The sequence below is a fragment of the Xiphophorus couchianus genome, chromosome 11 (genome assembly GCF_001444195.1).
Source record: "Xiphophorus couchianus chromosome 11, X_couchianus-1.0, whole genome shotgun sequence".
In the NCBI taxonomy this organism is placed as follows: Eukaryota; Metazoa; Chordata; class Actinopteri; order Cyprinodontiformes; family Poeciliidae; genus Xiphophorus; species Xiphophorus couchianus.
In genome coordinates, this window is record NC_040238.1 from 17,490,424 (window position 1) to 17,508,345 (window position 17,922).

Below are 17,922 nucleotides of genomic sequence, written 5' to 3' on the forward strand. Positions count from 1 at the left end.
CAACTCAAGTTCGGCTATTTGTCATGTTACAGAAATTACAGCAAGGAGGAAACAATGAAGCAGAATTTGTGTGTTAAACGAGGAAGTGATGCTGGGCGGATTCGGCTCTTTGACGTTTCCTGCAGCACAAAGATGTCACCATGGCAACCACAGTCTTAAGGGTAGCAGCGAGAGTATGTAAGAGAGAGAGAGAGAGAGGGAGAGAATGGCTGAGTGAGGATAAGAGACAAAATAGGAGATAACGTGTGAGAAATACAGCGAGAGGAAGAACGAGAAAAGCAAAGACAGGGGAGCAGTGAAGAGCTGGAAGTGCAATGCTGGAACACAGAGAGAGAGAGAGAGAGAGGTATCTACTAGGCTGCTGCGCTGAATCTGTCCAATAAGAGAAATGTCTATGGGTAAGCCTGTGCCAAGCTTGCTGGGAAGCACTGCAGCAGCATCTCAAAGAGAGGAGACATGACAAACATCAGTACTGGGCATGCTCCACTCTCAAGGCCGTGGAGAAAATGAGATTTCAGCCGTATGGGTTAGTTCAGTTTCCCCCCAACCCCTCCATCCCAGTCTTCCACTCACTTCACAAGCACATGACACGGCCGATCCCTTTCCAGACGTGGCCCCTCAGTGGACGTGGCTTGATTGATGCCCCTGATAAGTGATTGATGTAATCGTAAGAGGCATCTTTCCCCACTTACGGCCACAGTGACTCAGAATCTGACAGGGTTGATCGGGGCTGAGAGAACCGACAGATGAGCATAGCAACACATCAGCCAATGGGGCATGATACTGCAACAACGAGCCGGGACCACGTCTGCCTTGAACCCACACATAAACAACACCCTGCGACCAGATGTGATCTCTGTGCCTGCAGCACTCCCACTGGCCGTCCTCCTAATTCGGTCGGTTGCAAAAGCCGAGCGGTGAATGACCCACCGCCCACTCGTCTTTAAATTACAATTAGGAGTTTATAATGATTCCTTCTTTCTTATCGCTTTCCATCTTCTTTGTTTTTTTTTTTGTTTTTGGCTGGTCATGCTTGCTCTGCGGGCAGACATACACTCGCCAAGACAGAGATAAAACTGTGTGGTTTTCCTTGTTTCAGGCCTGGAAGATGATTCTTATCTTTGGCATCGGTCATGGTTATGTGAGGAAGTGTCTGGTTATGTGTGTGAATTTTTGTTTGCTGTAAATGCATGGGGGGGAAAAAAAAAAAGAGAAGTCCATATAGTGGCTCAGAAACGAATAGCGGCATTAAAAAAGTATTTACACCAATGGAACTTTTGAAAAGTGTCTCAATTTACAATCTGAAACTTCATGTATTGTATTGGGATGAAACAATGCATGTTGGTGAACTAAAAAAATATAAGTTAGGGTTTAAAATGCATGTAGCAAGTCATTTTACAACAAACTGTGGAGGAGCTGCAGAGATCCACTGTTCAGGTGATAGAATATGTTGATGGAACAACTATCACTTGTGTCCTCCATAAATTTGGTCTTTCTGAAAAAATAGATTAAAGAAAAACATTGTTGGGGAAAAAAACCACACACAAAGTCCTATTTGCAGTCTTGCTGCAAGTAATGGAGCAGATGAAAAATGTGGAGAAAGTTGCTATGTGGAGATCATGTTTATGGTGATTCGAATGAATGTAAAGGAAAGTCTGTGGAAGCTGCAACACAATTTTACTTGGGGGGGGGAAAAAAATTAAACCATGTTTTATGTTTTAGCACTTTGCAATTATGTACAACTTTGTATTGGTCTCTAAAATAAAACTTCAATGACATGCATTCAATTTTGTGGTTGGAATGCGACACAGTTTCTAAAAACATTTAGAATTGTAAATACTTCTGCAAGACACCGTAGCAGTAAAGCCAGTCGGTTATCCTTTTTTTTTTTTTTACTATTACAATCAATTGTAACACTGGGAATAACAAGCACTGAAATAACAGAGGTACTGACATGTATTGTATCTACCTAACCAGAAGAGGCCTCTAAATAGAACAATTATGGCTCACTACAACAGAACAAACATCTTTAATGACGAATGCTAAAAAACACGCTCCTCTTATATGATTATCTGCTTGATCTTCTTAAGGCTGTTTGATTGAATCTCTGTCTCCTTCTCTCTGTATTTTTCCTCCTGCTAAAAGCATTTATTTTGAGTCTGTCCCTCTGTCTGTCTCTCTGCCTGTCTCCCTCCCTTCTGTTTAAGGCAGAGATAAAGAGGTTTGTGTTACTGTGAGCCAGATTGACTTGAAGATAGAGGCTGGAAAGCAGATCTCCTCCACCTCCTCATTCTGCTCTTTCTCTCCCGCTCTCACCCAGATGAATAGACAAACAGTCTCCCACATGCTCTCACAGTTTATCAAACACACACCCACATAGGACCGGGTCTTCGCACAAACACATATGTGCGCTCTCGCCAAAGAGAGGACTGTACGCACTCAATCTAAGTATCCTCCGGCTGACTAAGTATACACTGTCACACTCAGATCCAAACACGACCCCCTCAAACACGTACATACGCATGCAAACACGCAGGTGCATCCACGAGTAAATACTGTCGAGGAAGCTCAGGAGTTTCTGATGTCTTCAAAATGGACATTTTTCCACTAACTGTGAACATAAACCATTCGGCTGTGTGATGCCATGCGTCACGTACAAACGCGGCGTTTAGGACATCACATGTGAATCACAGTGTTTCCCCAGAATTGCAATATTGTTTCCATTACGGTCAAATTTTCACACCTACTAAATAACTTTACTGCTTGTTGGTAATGCGTAGATTTGTTTTTAGAAGACTCGAACTAACCTTGACCCTCAGACATACAGCATTAGGAGTTATTTACCCCGTTAAGGTCAGAGTATGACGTGTTGCTTTTTGACATATTTTTGCCAACTTCATGTTGTAGAACAGGTTCTATCGAGGTGTTTTTCTTGGTTCGCCAGTTTGACAATAATTGGGTCTGACTGCGAAAAGTGAAATGTAACTCCAAAACAAGGTGGTTAATCATAAATTATGATGTGAAAGTTTTCACATAGACATGCCTAACCCCGTTTTGATTGGATTGTTATTTTGTTTGTTTTGAATGAAAGTGAAATTAAAGATTTAAACAGGTTTCAAACTGTCTTCATTTAGGGTTGATTCTGTCAATTAGGTTTTCATAAAAACACAGAATTGTGAGTTTACTCAAAGGAAAACACAGGAAGGTTGTTCCTTTTATCAGCAGACCCCCCTCTTCAAAAACATACAAGCATCCGCTCTCTGCTTCACATTCTTTGCATCAAATCAAATTCCTCCAGCGCTCTGCACTTGTCCTTTATCTCCAGAATGTGCTTTTGGAGCAACACAAACATGTCAGGATGAGGACACTGTGAGGAGTTTCACACAAAGTCGAACCAGCATCTTGGCTACATCATTTGCATTTCTGCTTGCCCCTCTCACGGCTTATCAAAAGTATGCCTTATCTCTTTGTTTGTTTTTCGCCAACGTCGGCCTTTCCTGGAAAACAGGCCACTACGCATGTGTAAGCTTAGATCATGCCTCGGCCAGCATACGTCCCGATGAAGGCGGGCTCAAATTGACTGAGCCTGATAACTGGTCAAGAGTGCCAGGAGGGCCTCACACAGCGTTCTGGCCGACAGCCACAGAGCCAGAGTGGCAGTCGGGTCATCTCAAAGCGACAACATGACCGCTCGGATGGACAAAGAAAAAAAAGAAAAAAAACCCAGACAAGCGGGGTAAATCCCATCGTGGCAGTGAATGACAAGCATAAGAAGGAGGTCAAAGCTTACTCAAGCTGTAATAGCTAAAGGAGGCAAACCGCTGCCATTGCTGAGCAGCTTATGGACAGAGGCACAGAATCAAATCTTTAGCTAAAAAAGTCTATCATTAATGATATTTACCTTCAGAAGCCTTGCATGAAAAAAGAAGGTAATACAAAACATGAAGATCAGGATGAATTGATCAAGTCTATCTGCTTCCTCGTTATTGTCTGAAGTGGTTCTTTCATGAATGTTACAATATATAGAGTTAAAATATTGTTGTCGCAAACAGATTTAAGTTTAAAGTAATATTTTGTTTTAGTTCTATCTTTCTTCTTAGTAATACTAAAGTTTTGGAGTGGCCCAACAAGAGTCTCGAGTGATTCTCATGGAGAATCTGAAGCAAAACATCAGGCTGATGTCAAGGAGGCCTTCCCACCTCAAAGACTTGGAGCACAGCGTGAAAGATAAATTGTCAACTTTGAAATCGAAACCCTTTCTTGTGACTTGAGATTATCCTAGCGCATAGATACTGTCTGGAAAAGCCCAGCAGAGAATATAATTTCTGCGGCAACTGAAGAAATAAAATCCATTACAGGATCTTTTACCCTGGTACTATTTAGTCTGTCCTGTGTTCGTCCATCACAGTGTGGTTTCACTCAGCCAAAAAACAAGACAGGCCAAACTGCAACAAACAATCAGATCTACAGAAAGGATCCTCAGAGGTGACCTTCTATCTATATAGTTTAGGTCTGGATGTACAGGTGTAGCATCAGGAAAGGGGCAGCTTACATCTCCACATACCCCACACATGCTGGACACAAATTGTTTGGCCTTTTATCTTCAGGTCAGCACTATGGAGCAATATTTGCAAAAGTCACAGAGACAGTTTGTTCTGTCAGGTTCTCTCTGATGAACACAATCTCAACACATCTTAGAGGAAGAGTTGTCAACTACTCCAATGTGAAACAAAATAAGCATATTTTGTGTTACCACAACTTTTCTTTAGAAAAAAGCCCCATAATGTGTGAGCATACACATACATGTACATATCCTTCCTTTTATTCTATGCCTGCTAAAATTTATGGGGGGTTTTGCTGTGAGCGTGTGAAACCAAAGATAAATTCCTTGTTTGTGCACACAGTTCTGGCCAATGAAAGCAAATTCTGGTCCTGATTCTGATAAGTCATTTATAACATATTTAATGAATTACAATTTGCATTCCAACGAGGCTCGTTTGTCAGATTAAAAGTACTTTTTGACAATGATAACCTTTAAGCTGGTATTAACATTCCTTTCCATGAAGACCACATTTCTGTGTAAAAAGTACGTTTTTCATTGGTCTGATGTAATAGCCTAATCTTAAAATGTTGTGTTTTCATTTGTTGCAAACTGCAGTATATGAACTTGGCAAACCTGAACTATTCTGCATTTATACATTCTTTAAAAGACACATTGTCATTTAAGATGACCTTTTTATGGTTTCTTGAGATGGATACATTGACATAACCTCTATAAACAATAATAAGAATGATTACCAGCATCCTAAATAAGATACAAGTGGTTTGCATAAATTATGAGAACATCACTAAAGTTAACATTGGCTTTGAACCTTCCTATTAAGAACTAAAATGGGAAGGAATGTCAAGATGTTTTACATTGAGCAGAAATTGTTTAAAACGCAGTTTTTCACTTGTCAAACATATACTGTATTTGTGAAAACAAAAAATGTAGATTGTTGGTTTTCTCCAAAAATATTGCCTAAATCTTGTTCTGATAAATCCAATATTATATATCCTATTCTCTTGTGAGCTGGATGTAACATTGCACTCATAGTAAGTGGTGACAGAAAGATGAGCTGTGTCTTTTTTTAAAGGTACATTTTTGCGTTTTTGTATTGCTGGCTAACCCTTGAATTAGCCAGCAATACAGCCAAGTATTGGTTACTTGGCTTGTAGCCATTGGATGCTAGGTTTGTGAGCCTAATATCAGGGAGACGGCAAGGGAATACAATGAAACATGCTTAGACAGTCCATACACTTCCGAGCAGATGGGATGGAGGAAAAGCAGAAAAGGGCTTACGGAGGAGACTCTGCGGGGACTTTCTGCAACTGTGATCTTACAAACTTTTTACCAGACTTCTTTGAGGAATGTTGCTTTTTTCATCCTGAGTAAAACAACCCCACAGTCGAGAAGTATCGATATCACAGGGGAGATACAGTATATCCCCCTTTTGTCTACATTGCTGCAGTGAGGTGATGGTTAGCGTGCTGGTCGGTGGGCCAGCTGGGACACATCTGAGTTCACCCCATGCACACACACGCACACTAAAGCCTGCTCTATGCTGCTCGCTATCTTTCAACAACAAGCTGAGCAAGGACCAGACGGAAAGAGGTCCTATTTGTGCAGGAAGATAAATACACTTCTGCACCCAGTCCTGTCCGATCCAGATTAGAGCAACACAAGAATGAGCAAAGCAGCAGCAGCACCGGTGGAAGGTCAGGAGCGAGCGCTGGTAAAAAGGACAGGGAAGCTGCTAAAACACACACTTCCACAATGCATTACATATGCAGGAACATTTGCAAGAAACATACAGTCGGTCCCATTACTTTGGCAGGTTTTATGCTAATCAAAGGCATGAATTTGCAACAAAATATAATTTTGACTTTAATTTACTTATTATTTAACTATTCAAATGAGACATTTCCCTTTTCATATGAATACATCCTTTTGGGAGATTTACCATCCATTTCCTTTCCTCCTAAAGTTATTATCACATGGAAAAGCATCAAAATTAATATGAATAACCATACAGTTGTGGAAACTAGGACTGGATGTATTGGCCTAAAGATCTATACTTTCAATACCAAAGTAAGGATTGGAATCAGATTGATGTCAGCGTGAGGAGAATGATATTTGTGTTTGCAGTTTCTCTTCCATTTGTCCACCAAATTACTCAAATCTGCTGAAGTTCATGCCAGTCACATATGCAAGAATGAAAATGCCAAATATCACTTGCTTCCATTTTCAATTTGAGAGCAGGATTTCATGCCTTTGTATTGTTTGCAAATATTAATATGATAACCTATGTGTTCACTACAACACAGAAACAATTGTGTGTAGTAGTAAAAGGTAAAAGGGGAATTATTTAAATTTTTTTCTGTTACATTGCATTATATTGCAGTTGGATCTTTGCCATGTATTTTATCATAATCAGAATTAACTAACTGAAGTCAAGTCACCAAATTATGTAATGGTGATGATATTTCAAGAAAAAAAATCATTGGTATCAGAATTGGAATCAGCTTGCCCTGTATTTTGACACTGAAATTCTCAGTATCACAAGCATAAAAATAGCACACCAGCTCCAGTCAGTGCGGTTGCTGAAACTGTGTTCAATACAGTGCCTTGAAAATTTATTTATGGGCCTTGAACATATTTTATCATGTTACTACCACCACAAACCTCAATGTACGTTTTTCAGGTTTTATTTGATACGACAACACAAACTAGTGTACGATTATAATGTGGAAGGGAAAAAATGTGTGGTTTTGAAATGTTTTGACACAAATAAAGTTCCTTTGGTTGCATGCATTGTAGGACCACAATTCGCTGCAGTTTGAGCTAATTTTAGGTTTGTCAACACCAGCTTTGAACATCAAGAGAAAAAAAAAAATTGAGGATATTTCTTTGCAAAATAGCTAAAATAAAAGAGCTCAGTCAGATCAGATGGAGAATGTCTTTGAACAGCAATTTTATGTTGCCACAGGTCCTTTATTGAAAACAAGCTTAATCTCTTACCACATTATGTATAATCCAAATGCAAATCTAATTTATTTATAAAGTACATTTAAAGGACAGACGTTTGTCCAAAGTGCTGTACAAAAACAAGACAACCGAGACATGGAATAAAAATCAAGACATAAAAAAAAACATTTAAAACGAATATAAAGCACACACTTGAAATTTAAAAAAAGACAATGAAAATAGACAAAATGATATCTGAACCTCTGTCTCAACAGGTTTTCTTCCTGGACTGCCTATTATTGAGCTTCATTCATCTTCCAAACAACTCTGACCATATTTCCTTTCCCTGATAAAGAAAAACATTCCCACAGCATGATGCTACCACCACCATGACCACTTCCTTGTCATGATTAATCCCCACTTTGTATTAGCTTATCACTAAAACTCCGAAAAAAAAAAAATTTAATCCATGGCTGTAATGCGATATTTTTCATGAAAACTAACATTTCAGGGGTTGTAAATACTCTTTCGAGGCACTTTGTATGGAAGGCTATATGGTGAACCTACATATGTCAAAATGTCCAATTCGTGTAGCTAATACTGAGGAATGTCTGTGTTCAGTTGTTGACATTTTATTTCACTGTGAGTCAGCAGTGTCATAATATTCTAACAGCTCCTCCTCTCTCTTTCATTTAATAAGACCACAGAATTAGGCAATTCATCTCCGCTCTGCCGCGATGGAGTGTTGTCACGAGCTCTGTTGAAATAAGCCTCAAATCTCCAAGCAGGAGACCCCCGCAGAGGGAAACATGGTTTTTCTCCTGGTCCACTTCCAAACATTGCTAACAAGCCATTCCATTCTGTGTAAAGTCTTTTCATGTTAAGACACACATCAATCCACACCTACAACATACCTGAGGAAACAAACCTTCTCTCAGGATATGCACTGAGTGTGTGTGGGGCAAACATGGCCGGACACGTTCCCTGAACACACCGGGAGGCGCCCGGCAGGAGTGCCAGCAGCCCCTCTTTTCAACACTTCGGCACGGTGCACACAAGCACAGTTGCCCTTTCCATGGTCCTTTTGTTCCCCGTCGTTTTGTGGGGAGTTCCTGTCATGGACACAGTCAGCTTTCTTTGGACATTTATTACTGGCAAACACCAGGATGAACTCACTTCAGTGATCCCTGATATTTCATAAAGATTATGTGAGAGCAATCACATTTTAAAATCACTAAACAAAAGGAGGCACTTCTCTCCAACTAGGCTCTTCTGTTGCAACTAAGGAGCAATGCAAGCACTGTAATTGTACTGCTAAGGTAAGTGCATTTTACTAGGATTGTATGTGATAAACCAACAGAAAGTGATAGGAAAATTTAGCATGGTTTCGGAAGAAAAATAATTCAAATCCAAGAGGTTACATTTGTGTTCGACCCTCCTAAAGTCAGATACCCTAAAAACAATTCCATATACATGCAAACCTTCCACTTCAGATCTACTATTTCAAAGTCTGCAGAGTTGATATCTACAACTTATATGTTTACAAAATGTAATTTGAATGTCTAAGTTGTGTAGATCTACAATAACTCAAAGTCTGTGTGCATAAAGAGCCTGGCTAAAGTACACTCACTGAACCACAAACGTTTAGGTGTGTTTTACAAATTTCCCGTGAAAGAGCAACACAATTCAGTACATAGTAAGTGTAAAGGAAAGATTTGTTGCACTGGATTTTATTTTGGAGCACTAGGTTTGCGGGGATGAATATAAATGCATGCTACAACTTTTTTTATTATTATTATTATTGGTAATGAAAAAATAAGAATGCTTTGCCTTCACTATTTCATTATTCATTACATTGTGTTGTTTTATCCCCTAAAATACCAATGAAATACATTGAAATTAACTGTAATGCACAATTACTCTAAAGGCACTTTTCACTGTTCGTGTGGTAAATTAAAAAAAATTAAAATAAACAAAACTTTCATGTTTACTCTTTTTTTCTATTAAATAAATTCGCAGGATAATTTACTGAAGTTGGTGTCTGAATGCCAAAATCTTGAAAAACCTCCAAGAAGTGTGAGTATTTTTGAAACAAAGCACATTGCAGTGTTTCTTTGATATTTCATAAAGACTGTGCAAAAACTATCAGAAGAAAAGTCACTTTTTTCACTCATGAAACAAAAGAATGTGCATTAAGGAAACTAGCCATCTGACAACCAAATGATGAAGCAGAATATGCAAGCAGCACATTGCAGTTATTTTGTAGTGGTAGTTTGTTAATTTTTGCAAGGCACTGTTTGCTTGCAAATTCAGAAATTTTGCAGATCGACTTTATAGAAATTCAAGTTGCTCACGTCAATGAAGAAGTTCCAGAAAGTCACCCGAGTCAGAGCTTGAAACAGAACTGAATTTGACCATTTCTGCAAGTCTGCGTAGACAGAAAACTAAACTTTAGTGAATTTCAAGAATGGATTAACTGGTATTCATATGCATGTAGCATGCTGCAGTTATTGTTCAGTGCTCAGGGTGATCTATTTAACATGACATGACCCTGTAGATGGAAAGAAAGCCTGGGTGTCTCAGCCTTTAAGTCAGTGATGTCACAAAGCAGGTTTATCTCAACAGATAAGACCACAAGAGGACTAGAAAGAAATGCTCGATAAGAGCAAAACAGTGGCCTGAGGCTTATATTCAATGAATCCCAAGAAGAGAGAAAGTGCAGAAGAAGGTTATCTCCTGAATTATCCTTAAGTGTCATGTTACTTCTTGTGAATCTAACTGACACCTCAGTCAGGAGATGTTGCAACGAGGAGGCACCCGGATCTGCTCATGTTTTATTGCCAGTTAGGTTTTCCCATAAAGAGCCTTGTGATAGCTCTCTTCCCCAAGCTGCTGCTAAGGTCAATGAAGTATGCACATTTATAAAGGAAAATCCACACCCAACCCGGATACATAACAGCATGTCTAATACGTTTCTGGTTTACTTGATCCACGTTTTAGACATTTGCAAAGCAAATAGTGACGAGGTATTAAAATCCGCTGCCGATACTTTCCATTTCAGTTGATAACCTTTCCCTATGGCTTCCAGCCAAAACCGGCTGTTCACTTCCTGGAACATCGTCATCATCATCAGGTTATCCTTTGCCAGAAAGCTGGATAGGGATTTCTTTCATATTTTGTTTCCGGGTAGGTTTTGCAAAGCACGGAATTCCACCTGAAGAAAACAAAAAAAGGTTCACCCCTATCCTCAGTAAGGCCAGTGCTTGACGCCAGTAACAAAACAATGCCCAAATGAGACTGCACTACAAGCTGACTGATGCTAATCCTCCTTAAATCAGTGAATAAATAATAATAAAGAAGCCTTCCTGTCATTTATAAACCAGTTTTTTTTTTAATCCTCTGGAGTTGTTTTTTTTGTTTTTTTTTTAAAACCAGACAGATTTGTCTGAAAACAAGCATGGAAGAGCTTGTCATCTCCTCCATCCCATCTTGGCATAGGAAACGTTAGATTATTCCAGCAACATGCCAAAACTATGTTGATCTCAACTTTGATTTGTGTGATCTTGACACTCCCAATCACCAGCCTTATGTTGCAGACAATTATACAGTTCATAAACAGTATCCATCAAATGCTCATCTGACTCCGTCTGGGATGATAACAAGTTCCAGAAGTTTGGACAGGAGGTTTTTCATGCCACGGTAACCTTTTTTTTTAAAAAAATATTCTTTTATTGCAGTGAGTCAGGCAACCTGAACAGGTTTAAGATCACAGAGACATGATCTAATGGGTATTTATTGAAGCAGAACTGCCAAATGCATATAAAAAGTGTTAATAGACCTGATAAAAATATGACCTATTTTTCCTGTAAGTGTTATTAGTTCAATGTTAGAACATAAATCTACTTTTTCTTTTAACGTTTAGGACAGTCCATGTATCCTATCATGGTAAGATACATATATTTTTGCATATTTCTTACTTTTAACTTGGTTTTAAAATATTTAATCATAGATATGCTTTTTCCCCCCACAAACTGCCTTTTCTCATGTAAAACAAAATATGATTTTAACAATTTCAATAAAAATGTAAGGTGTCATACAGAACATGAATAGCAGTCCATAAAAAAAGTCTTAACTCTGTTGAAACTTGATTGCATATTGTCACATTACAGTCACAATCTTTAATGTATTTTACTGCAATTTCTGATCTAGGTGACGTGGGCAACTGCCCAGGGCGGCATCTTGTTAAAAGTGATAGGGTGATATTGTTTTATAAACTAACTCTGCTTTAAACTTCTCCTCAACGTAATCCCTGACCTGCCTTCTGTGTTCACTGGGCTTCCGGATGCTGTTTTTTTTCCACTAATGTTTTCTGCCACACCTGTACAAAAATCACAAAATGGCTGTGATTCGCACTGAGACTAAATAATACAAGATTAAGACTTAATTTACTAATTAGGTGACTGCTCAAGGCAATTGGTTGCACTGAATTTTTATTAAGGGGAATCTGACGCAAGGAGGCTGAAAATAAAGACATGCTCCCTTTTTCAGATTTTTATTTATAAATAAATATAAATTATTTTCTACTTTGTGTCAGTCTGCCTCATTAAATCCCAACAAAGTACAGAGTTTGTGGCTGTTAGGGAATGAATACTTTTCCAAGGCAGCATAAAGCATTTCTGACAATGGTCAGCTGTGTTGAGCTTCCTTTAGCAACAGATTTGGGATAAAATTCTGGTACAAGTTGACTGCTTAAAGGATTCATTTTTTTCCAACAACCTTTCCTGCTTTGCACAGAAGAAAAAAAAAGTTTCAATAATTAATTACATCCAGTGGCTGCAGCTTCAGAAGGAAGTGTATTGCAGCCCAAGATAGCTGCAAATTACTGAATGATTCAAAAGGTTGGATAAACTTAAACTGCCTTCAAGAGCAATAGTAGAGCTGGCAGACATAAAACATGTTAAATGATATCATGAGGTATCCAATGAATAGTAACAACAAAGCGAGTTTTCTCTCCATATTTGAGATTTTGTGTTGTAGTAACGTTTCCACTGTGATTTTATTTTTGGCACTGCTCTCATATTTCTGTGCTATTAGTCCAGCCTCCCTGTTTTTCAGGAACAGTCTTAGTTAAAAATGACTTATTTCTTGCATCTTGGGGATATTCAGTAGAGAGGCAGCAATAGATGTGTTTATTTACACAAATCTCTGGATAGAGTTACTACTGGCCATCTGTTTTTCTACAGTCCAATGCTGAACATGATTGTCTTTGCCCAGGAGACACCATTACGCTTAGTTTGGTCAAAGAAACATATATTCTAAGCTGCCTGCAGAATTAACTGCCCAGGTTTTACTGCAACCTTATAAAACTTGGCTCACTCCAGCGATCACACTGAAATCCAAATGGCACTGACTTTCACAGTTGTTGCACTGGACATATCTTCCGGACTGAACTCAACTGTGGGGCTTTTGAGTTTTTTTGACACTGTTCCAACTCCAGGGGCCGCAGGCCTAACAACTGCTGTGACATTCCCAAAGGAGTCATCCCTTCAAACTTTTTTCTTTTTTTTTTCTTTTTTTTCCGGGAGTTTCTCCTGCTTTCCTATCTTGATCATATACTGCCTCATTGTGGTGAAGTCAACATGAGAGGCTAAGGTTTTTTTGTTTTGTTTTTTGCATCGTGAGCATTTTGTTTCTGGTTCTTTTCTCTGTTTATGTCAGAGTACATAGAATATGTTTGTAAAAATACAGCATTTATTGTGTAAGTTGCTTCATAGAGACAGCATGCAGCAGAAGAGGTTAGAGAGACACTTTGTGTTACTTTTCTTCAAGCTTCTTGTGGAAAAAATTAAGTATCATCATCGCTAAAATGTGACTTTACGCCTGTCCATCCATCCATCCATCCATTTTCTGTACACACTTGTCCCTAGTGGGGTCAGGAGGTGCTGGTGCCTATCTCCAGCAAATGTTTCGGGTGAGAGGCGGGGTTCACCCTGGACAGGTCGCCAGTCTGTCGCAGGACTTTACATCTATCCTTGTAAAAATATTCACACTCCTTGAATCTCATGACATTTCAACACAAAATCTAGTGAACTTTGTTGCATGGAATAGAGCAACACAAACTAGTGCATAATTATGAACTGTAAGAAATAAAATAATATACGGTTCTTAAATTTGCCCATCTGAATTCAGTTCCCTGTCCTCTAATATGCTTAAACACATCCCACTGTCTTTGCTTGTCAGCTAATTTGGTCGAAGTACGATTTCTAATCCAAGTATGACTGCAGTGAATCTTTGAGTTTCCACTAGCCATACACCAATAGCTGGCGTGTAACAAGAAACATCACAGAAATGTGTAACAAACACAGACTGTTGCATCTACCACTCACTAACAGATCTTCCTGTTTTTAGCTTGAGTTCAAGCCTTTGATCACTCTGTTCATGAAATAGCTGAAAGTAAATATTATTGGCTGTATGACCTTGAACAGAACCAGAAGAAAGTTATGAGACTTGTTTTTAAGTTATAAGAAGAAGAGACCCAAAGAAAACCTCACATATACTAAATTTCTTTGAGGAAGGTAAATTGCATGATAATGTGGCTTTCTATTTAGAATATTGTGTTTAGACACATAAATGTGTCTAAACACACATTTTGGAAAAGCATCCTAGAGAGATGCATCCTAGAGAGATGCAGAGGTGGATGGAAAAAAAACATTTTTAATATGCCAAACAGATACAGAACAAAGCAAGGTCCAAAAATCCAAACACTTGAAGAAAGAACGTAAAAATTAAACAGAGCTGGAAGACTTAGCAACGTTTGAGCACAAAGCATATTGAGTAGATGAACCAGCAGTGAAGAACCAAAGGGGCATACTTAGACTTATTAGCAGAGACTGGTAAAGAGGTTCAAATTACAGCAAGACAAGAACCCTAAGAATTAATTCACAGCTAGAACAGAATGATTGAAGCAGATTCATATGTTAGAATGGTCCAGTTTAAGTCCAGACCTAGACACACTTGCCAAGAGTTGAAAAATTTCATTAACTGACGCTCTCTCTCAAGTCTGACTAAGCTAAAGCTGTTACGGGAAAAATAATTCAATCTTTATATGTACGAAAATGGAAGAGAATACTATTAGATGGGGCAGAATACAAACTTTTTTCTTCTTTTTTTTGTAAATAAAAATTTAAAATTATTTAACTTTCTACATCTTCTATGCATTTATGCACTGGCTTGTGTTGGCACATTAACAGTTTATTAAATAGTGGACAATGGTTCCATGTTCATTTGTCCTCACTGATCTGAATCAAATTCTATTTGAAATATATACATATGCAACAAACCCCACTTTCATGTCAGAAAATTAATTTTAAGAAAGAGATTAATGAACAATAGCTGTTGTGAGATTAGTTCAAATCTGATTTACATTGACACTGCCACTTTACCCAGTCCTGCTGCTCCCTGAGATTTCAGCCAGCTGTCTGCAGCTCTCAGAGTAAGAATTCAATGGGCTCAGTGAAATGGTAAGTCTCACTTACATTATTTGGGATTATTGCTTATCATTTAATTAAAATAGTGACCTTTAGTTCTTCTTACTTTAAGTCTCCACACCTACTGAAACCCCTGTCAAAGTGGTGCAGAAATTTATTTTAAAACCTAAAATCATTTTCTTACTGGGTGCATGGAGATTTCACTGATTTTTGTTTATAAAGGGCTGAAATCCAAAGACATTAGTTTCCATGTCACTTTGCCAGACTTATACACACTTTACCCTGGCTCCTATTCAAACACATTTTATGGTCTTTCTCAAGTCGCTAGCAGTTAGGAAACATGTTCAAAGTCTTAACCAGAACAGAATTGCAGACTTGTCTTCCCAGTATTTATCCAGCAGATCTTACAGTAAGCTCATTGTCCTCCAACAGCCTAGAGGTAATTCTGTATTGCAGCATTGATATGTAATCATCCAAAGCTTTGTTTTGTTGCGAGTGTGATTAAAGGACAAGGAAACAGTCATTCCACCTGTGCAAAATATCTGTCACACGGAGAGCTTGGACCCAGAATTCAGAACTGAACCGGCAACATTTGAGTTTACCTTAGCACATCTAAGTGCTAAAAATATTTTTCTAGTGATAAGAGTGACAACTGCCTCATGTTACTTTTGTATGCTTACAGTAGGCTATGAAAACACAGCTTTGTTTTGCCTCTCTCGTGTTTTTAAGTCTTTTGGGAAACCGATCCAGATAATCTCCATGCACATATTTTCTGTTCCTGGAATTCCTTTAGCTCAGTGAGAAATCTAGATCTTTTTAAAGGAGGATTACACAAATAACAGCAAGTAATTATTTTCACATTTTATTCCTTCCTTCATATTTGAGAAGACAAATAAAATGTTAAGTCTTTTCATCGGCTCTGTTTTCTTTTTAAAATCAGCTTTGAAGGGATTATTATGTGGCGGGTAAGCCCACAGGCGCTACTGATCTCATCAGTGACGTTTTCACACTCCGGAAATAATCGTCGGAGGACTGCAAGGGTGAAATGCCAGACAAGCAGCTTAGACCTCACATATGGCAGACATAACCTTTATAATGTCTACATTAAACTGTATTAGTGCTAATAAGAAAACATTTTCTTCTAAAACCCAACAATTTCTAACAATTTTTCAGAAGTAGGAGGAGCTCAAAGTACACTTACATGCCAGTGTTCATCTTGGTACTGAAAGGAGTGCAGAAACAAAAGCTTAGTTAAACTTAAGTTTTCTTATTCAGAAACAAAAGTCTTTCAGGACAGGAGAACATGACTTACTTTTTAAAATCTCATATTTTGTTATATTTAGTTGACAGATAATGACTATTTATATTTTCCCATTTATGAAAATATCTACCTACTAGTTTTGTGTTCAGAGATGTCAGGAAGTACCTGATAAAATGGTAAACAGCAGTAAGATATTGTTTTGATTATACTGCTGTGTAATAAACACAGTACATTGGTATACAAGACACCGACCATTTAGAAATGCCTCAATCAGGATGTTGAGCTGATTGTTGGCATCAGATGAGAAAGTCTCCTTCTGCCACAATTGATCTTTTACCACATGACCGAACTTATGGTTGTGTGAAAAGAAAACTGGAATTTGTTAAATCTTTCAAGTAAATATGCCCAACTTAATGCGGTCAGGCCTAAACACTGGTTTGGTGACCATTATCAGCCAAGATTAATAAACAGCAAGTTTAAGTAAAACTGGGTTTGAGTAAAAGTTGCTAAATATTTTTCAAATGTACTATGAAATTAAAATCAGAGCAAAAAAAAAAAATTTGAAATGCATAATAAATCCTTTGCGTTGAAATGAACCGTCAACTTCTTGTTTCAAATATTTTGTTTGATATCTCATCCTAAGAAAATGGAATCAGACATTTACATATTTGTACCCTTCTTGAACTACAGTAATGGGTCACGCAAAAGCGTTTCAAGAGCCACAAATGGCCCGTGGACCACATTATGGACATCCCTGTTTTAGGGTGTAATAAAGAACATAAATGAAGGCTTCTGAAATTTATTTTTCTCTCAAATGTGTAACGCAAAAAGGGGTTACGTAAACTCTAACTTTACCAGTAAAAATGGTGAGTAAAGGCAGGAACTTTTTTGCTTGGATTCTAATTTGCCCCTGGTGTCATAATATAAACTTGTTAAATTCTGTCTTTGGAATGTGGAGTAAAAACCTGAATGATGGCAAGAAAGTGCCTAATGGACAAGAAAATGAGTGACCAATTACTGAAATGGCCATGACTGTTTCTTCTTTTTTTTTCCACACACCCTATAAATATACATCAAATTCTCTTGTCAGCTCAAGAAAAACAATTGGAGCAGAAGGTCTACATAAAGGGACTAGAAATTTGTTTTTAAAAGAACATTTTTGGTACTCTAATACCATAAGAGCACGCCACTGATGTCAGGTTGCTCAATTAAAACTCTTCAAAGGTAAATTTATAGATACGTATGAGTTAAATTAGCCACCAGACAAACTGTGGCGCAGGAGCAGAACCCTGAAGCCATCAGGCAGCTGTCACACATGCACAACATCCAGCTCACTGAAGCAACTCTTTCAGGTCACAGACAGATGCATAGCTCGGGGTGAAATTCAGTCTGTCTGCCACCTCAATGCAACAGCTGCGACCTGCACACACTTCATTGTGACAGATTTGTGAGGAAACGAGGCTGCTTCTTTTAAAAAAGAGAAACATCCCTATATCTGAAAACAAGCAAGCTAAATAGAGGCCTGTTCAATTAAAAACTATCACAATGGTTAGTAGCAAAATGTCAATCCATCACTCCACAAATTAACACACCTTCTTCTGAACACAGTTGTCAATACATTCACTGATGCAAAGATGCAACTGGTCTAAAAACAGCCACACAGTAAG

General features: G+C 38.3%; 1 protein-coding gene across 3 annotated transcripts in view; it reads right to left on the bottom strand.

Annotated features, from left to right (window-relative positions):
- nrg2a (neuregulin 2a) overlaps nucleotides 1-17,922 on the bottom strand; it is an 84,143-nt gene that overhangs the window by 59,564 nt on the left and 6,657 nt on the right. The gene's annotated exons all lie outside the window — the stretch shown is intronic.